Source organism: Pseudonaja textilis, chromosome Z (genome assembly GCF_049901715.1).
Source record: "Pseudonaja textilis isolate UNSWEBS1 chromosome Z, rPseTex1.2, whole genome shotgun sequence".
Taxonomy (NCBI): domain Eukaryota; kingdom Metazoa; phylum Chordata; class Lepidosauria; order Squamata; family Elapidae; genus Pseudonaja; species Pseudonaja textilis.
Window position 1 is genome coordinate 56237783 of NC_142008.1, and position 6449 is coordinate 56244231.

Genomic DNA, 6449 nt, shown 5'->3' on the forward strand with positions numbered 1-6449 from the left:
TTCCATCTCTATCAATTTCCTATATAATTTACAATAAAATCCCTTGTTTTTCGTTGGATGCATATATAGCTGTTAGTACAATTTCTTACTGTTTACAAATATTTTAAGCATTAGGATTCTACTCTCTTTGTCTGCAAACCTGTTTAGATTGTAGCTGTTTCCTAACATATACTGCTATCCCCCCCTTTTTGTTGGGCCAGAGATACATATAACTTCCCCAGTTTTATTGATTACAATAATTTACTGTAGTGTCTTTGTATATGTGTTTTCTGAAGGCATATAATATCTATATTTTGTTTCTGTAATCTGGTTAATATTTTTTCCTTTTTATTGATGAATTTAAACTGTTAATATTAATGGAGATTAACTTAATTTCTTCTTCCATCCTACCTTGGGGTATTATTTATTGGCATCTGTTCACTCGTTTCTCCTTGTTGCCTTGTTCTTACGCCCTCTCTTTTTTGTCATTCTATTTCTTTTTGTTCCCTTTCCTCTTGTTCTCCTTCTCTTTCTTCCAACTGTTGTTCTTCCTGGCCCTTACTCTAAACTTCTTCTCTACTGGCTTGATCTTCTTCTGATATTACATAGAGATCAAAAAATTCCCTTGCCTTTTCTATGCTGTCTATTTTGAACTTTTTATCCTGCCACAATATCAACATCCCTTTAGGGATGAACCATCTAAACAAGATGTTATGTTTGTTTAACTGTGAGGCCAGAAATCGGTAGTTTCTTCATTGTTGTCTTATTCTCCTTGGGATTTGTTTTAACGTCACAATTTCTTCTCCCTTAAAGACCAGTGGCTCATCTCTTGTTATCTTTTATATTTCATCCCTTATTAGTTTTTTGGAGAATCTCATGGTAGCTTGAAGCATCTCATATAATTGGCATATATTCTGTATACCTCATTTTCTCTCTGAACCTCTTCTCCATTCCTTTATGTAGTGCCTCTGCTAATAAGTCTGACATTATTTTAGGTAGGTCTTCTCCCCTTTCTTCCACCACATTTTGGAATCTAAGAAAAAAACCAGCTTTCTCCATCTCCAGGTAGGAAATTGCTTCTTCTAATTTCCTGTTTTCTCCCATTAGTTTCTGTTCAATCGTATCCACTTTATCTGTCTGTTTGGCCTTTGTCTCCACTATCTTTATTTTTTGTTCTGTCTTATCTATTGCCTGTTGAATAGTTCCTATTTTGTCATCTAATTTCTGTATTTCTCCCTTCATCTCCCCCATCTTGCTTTTGAAGTCTTCATGATTTCTTGTTATCGTTTCTTGAGTTCTCATCATAGGTTCTTGTATTATCATAGTGTTGCTTGTATTGTCTTAATATTTGGTGCATGATTTGTCTTCTCAGAGCTCAGCATGCCCTCAATTGAACGTTGTCCTGCTGGCAATGCTGTTGTCAGTGCTGAATTGGGTGCTGTTTCCCCCAATTTTTGTAATAGTTGTAGTAGTAGACATTTTAAAGTTCCCAAATTTCCCAAGGTTCCTAAAGAAATATTTCAATATTATCATCAATTTTATCACTTGACCTCCAGAGAAGGTCAAAGTATGTCAGTTATTTCAATCAAAGTAACATAGACTAATTGCTACAATTCAGATATGTAGCAGCTATTAGATATCTATAGAAGACTTGGGTAGTATAAAAATATTATCCAAGTCAATATCACTAATATATTTTCCTGTATATCTCCTATATTATATCTCCTTTTATCTTTGTTTACTGTATATAGTTCTATTGTAAATTTAAGAAAGGTAAAAATCTAAGATACTTGATTATAACTATGCATATATATAAAGTTCATAAATATAAGTATAGATGTATTTAAATATAAGTATAACTATGTTCTATAACCAATTATCAAGGAAATATAACCAACATAATTCTACTAATTATCTTGTCTGAATATTAAAATTGTAATTAATAGTTCAACATATATAGTATGAATAGGATAGGTAGTGTAGTTATATAAATTTGTGTGTGTGGTGTGTGTGTGTTTATACACACACACACACACACACAGACCAAGACTCCCAACCAGTCAGGATAAAGAAAAGAAAACCATTCTAACACAGCAGGAAGCTAGCACCAAATTTAAAAAAGAAATGGCTGTGAAAGCCTGACACACAGACGAACCCAATACACAAGCCTGATGATGGCAGATGAGATTCTGCTGAAAGGTCACTACAACTTTAAAAGCACAACTATAATGACATGGGAAAATACCTGAACAAAGCTGAATACCATACATATATGTTTAAATATATGTAGTTATCCTATATATATATATGTATATGTGTATATATGTTTATATATATATATATATATATATATATATATATGTGTGTGTGTGTGTGTGTGTGTGTGTGTGTGTGTGTGTGTGTGTGTGTGTGTGTGTGTATGTGTATGTGTATATGTGTGTGTGTGTGTATTGTATGTCTGATAGATAAGTCAATTCATCAAATATAAATATAGAATATAAAGTATATGTTATGAGTAAATAATATTACAGGTATTTATATATATTGTTTAAATATTTAGATGCTTAAATAATCTGTACTTATTAATCAATTCCCACTTCTTCTTTCCTACTCATTGTCAAGCTGTTCCCCATGTTTCTTCTATTTCATCTTTAACGGCTTAGTCTCTATCTCTCTCAATTTGCAGTCACTGCCCTCCTTCAAGATGGTTCCTCTTCTCTATTCTTCCTCTCCAAAGAACTCCCAACAACTGTCTCTAATGTCTCTTCACTTTTTACAATCAGTTCAATATTCAAACATTTTTTAAAGAGTTTAACATTATATAGTTATAAATTTTTATTCCTTTGGTTCTTCTGAGCTTCCCCTCTTTCCAACTGTCAAACTGCTCACCTTCTAATAATCTCCTCCACTCCACTCCGCAGTCACCACCAATTCGCTGCCACAGTCCATTTTCCCTGGAGGCTCCTTCTTCTAAACTCCCTTTTCAGGGCTCTCTTCTCTCACCTCATCAAACTGTCCAAATCTGCCATTTCTCCTCCAATGTCTCACATTGATTTCCATTCTCCTGCTTCCCAATCACAGCTGGCTATCATGGCTTCGGACCTGCCATAGATGCCAGGTTTCTTGCATGGTGGTTTTGTCATAGCCGAAGGCTGCCTTCCTCTTCACTACCCTTAAGGCTTATCCTCTAATTAATGCTTCTCTCCAGGATCTATGATGCCCCAAAGAGCTTCCAAGTGCAAAAAATCGGAAACAAGGGAGTGGAGATCGCTCTCCTTGCTCCGCAAGGCTGTGACATCATCACCAGAAGTCCTCCACTATCCTGACTAATCCTATCCTCTCTTTTCTAAAAGGAGTTTGTCCTCAGTAGATGCTGCCGCCTGATTACCATCCTCCATCTTTTGGAAGACTGTACACCTCAAATGACCTTGGTCACTGTTACAGGTGAGTTTGTCACTAAAGGAGCCTATGAAGGGGCAAGGCAAATGGGTGATGTGTGGCGATTCCTTTAAGGGGTATTGGTTGTGGCATTGCTGAAAGATAGGTGTCTATTCTCCCATGTGCTGTCAGCATGCTGCTAATGGAGGTTGGTTTATGCATGCTTCCTAAGCAGATATCTCCTATGACCCATCCTAGGTCTAATTTCTGAGCATAGAGGGCATAGTGGGGACCATTGATCTGAGCTCTCACTTTGTAGACTTTAAAATATCTCTCCCTAGGAGCAAGACTACCTGAGCCTGAGGATCAAGCTCTGGTATCAGATGCACTATGCGGTTCAAATGTGGGTGAATTGCTACATCTGGTGTAGGGATTTCAGATTTATGATCAGGGATCTGGTTGCATTTGATAAGAATTGGTAAATGTTTTCCCATCTACCAACTTAACTTGGTAGCCAGATGCTCCTTCCTGCCATCTCCACGATTCCTGCACAAGTTTTTAAAGAATATGGAGTGCTGGGACCTTTAATGCCAAAGGTATCAAAGATGGCTGAACTGGCTAAAAACCTGTTACTTTGGTCTAGTATGCCGTAAAGCTTAATGGCTTTCTCTTTGGCCTGCTGGGTAGACTCTGACTAAACAGACGTTGGAGCAGGACTTGTCATATGCAATCTCTTTGCAGACTTCTGTGCATTTTGTATTGATTTCTGCTATGGCTATAGCAGTGTGTTCTTCCTTCCTGCCATGCCACTGTAAGTGTGCTGTTAAGTCCATAGTGCTGGCCCTGGATGCAAAGCTGTGTTGTGGTCTGTGCTGCCATATTCCATGTACTTTACACTGACCTTGGAGTCGTTAGCAATGTGGGAGATTGATGAGCAGCACTTGTAGCAGATGTTGTTCGCTTTCAGGAAAGTATTTCTATGGATTTCTCGCTGAAGGCTCTGAATTTTAGGAGAGGATGTGGCTTCTGGTGTAGACGACACTGCTTACCACGATCTCCATTTCTATGTGAGAGGAGCTAGCAGATCTGTGAAGAGAATCTGGAGGAGTCACTTTAGTTTTGTGGACTGCTACTGCAGGATTGTGAGGATTATGTTCTAAAGGAGCAGCACATGACAATATGAAGTGAAAGCTAGGATCATTTCTTGTTTTAGCTTGTTGGCATACAAAGTCCACAAAAAAAAAAAAAAAAAAAGAGGGGAATGGAACATTGCACTCTCTTTTGTATTTGGAGCCATATCTGATCCACTGCTCTTGTAAATTATAAGGTAATTTTTGTACAATGGGGTTGATACCTCTGGCTGTCAAGGAATTCAAATCCTTGCAAGTCCCCTTCCAACTTAGCTACTTGAAATTCCATTAGTAAGTTGCTAAGTTCCCTAAGTTTCTGATAGGCTCTGCTAGGTATTTTGGGGAACCTACTGAGTCTTTTTAACTGTACATTCTCCACTGCTTCTGCTGAGCCATAGGACTCATCAGGTCTGTCCCAGAATGTTTTAAGGCCTGTTTAAGGGTAGTTTATATTTATTGCCCTGATTCGCTTGGCATGCTCAGCAGATTCACTTTCAAGCCATTTAATTATTAGATTTATCTCCTTACTATACAACAGATCCAAGCCTCAGATGACATTTTGGAAGGACAATCACCAAGCTCTATATCTCTCCAGGATGATCATCAAACCTTTCAAATCCTTGTGTGAATAATTCACCTCATGGAAGGAACTTGGCAATGGTGTTTGATTAGCCAATTGTGCATTGCTGTGATAAAAAGATATTGAGTAGTCATAACTTTTGGGAATATTTGGTTTTAGCTGGTCCTTTCTATGTTGCTCTGGCATGAAGGCTAATACTGTGGGATAAATTGTAGGGTCAAGTAAATTGGGTGTGAGGGATCTGCTATCACAGGTGTAGCTTTGCTTGAAATGTTCTTGTTTGTAGGCTTGGGGCTTGTTAGCCTGTAGCGGTGCTGAGTAGCATCTTTGGCATGTCTCTTTAAAGTTGTCTTTATCGAGGGTATTGCTGCTTGGCCTGGAGTGTTGGTAGACGTACTCTTGAGGTACATTGTAGATTTTGGGTTTCAGTTTCTGACTCAAACACACTGTTGCGTTAATCGCATTCATCATCCGAATACACTGCTCTCTGTAAGGAGTTGACTTCTGCTGTTGCCTCTGTGACCTCCTTCTCTATGGTTAACTGCTCTAGCCTTGCTTCTAACAGGGCTTTCTCTCTTTTTATTTCAATTTCTTGCTCAGCGAAGGCTGCTCTTGCTTTTGCTGCTTCAGCCTTTGCGCTGGCAATGGCCAATGCGTCATGTGCTGATTACCACCTGGAAGAATTAGAGACTTGAAATCTGAGCTGAGAGGATATTTTAACACTTTACTCTGCCAGAATGCTCACTCAAAACTTGGTTGTTTCTTTTTGGATGCATTTCTTTTATTACTAAAGGCAATCACTTTGCCGATTATGCTGGTAAAGCTACTCAGTAACTTTGTATTGTTCAGTCTTTGTACCTGTGTTTCAGGTTTCCTCTGGTATTGCTTATGAAGTTTCTTTCAGTTGCTGGGACTGCTGCTTTCAATGTCTTATGATGCTTCTTGAAAGAGTTCATTCTGGATGGTTCATAATGCACAACCGATTGCTACACATGCTTTTCTTAGTCTTCTGGGCCAACACACTGTACATGTGAAAGGCCATTATGGTATAAGATTGGCTTGCTCCTGGAGCCCTTTGTGGAAACCTCCAAGGCCAAGGACTCCCAAAGGGATAGCAGTATCTCCGCCATCTCAATCCATGGACAGGGGCAATGAAATAACTACCAGTTTCTATCCTTACAGAAACAAACACAAGCGTTCTTGGAAGGCAGTGTGAGGTAGGATTCCTTTAAGTGACCAGAAACATCCATTCCAGATGGAAGAATTTATGCTGCTTATAAATTCCCCTGGAAGATGATTAAATCTGAGAGGGTTCATTCTAGGTTTTGATGATTCTGTGAAGCCACTGTCCTTGTCAAAGAGAACCAAATAGTCAAACTGTT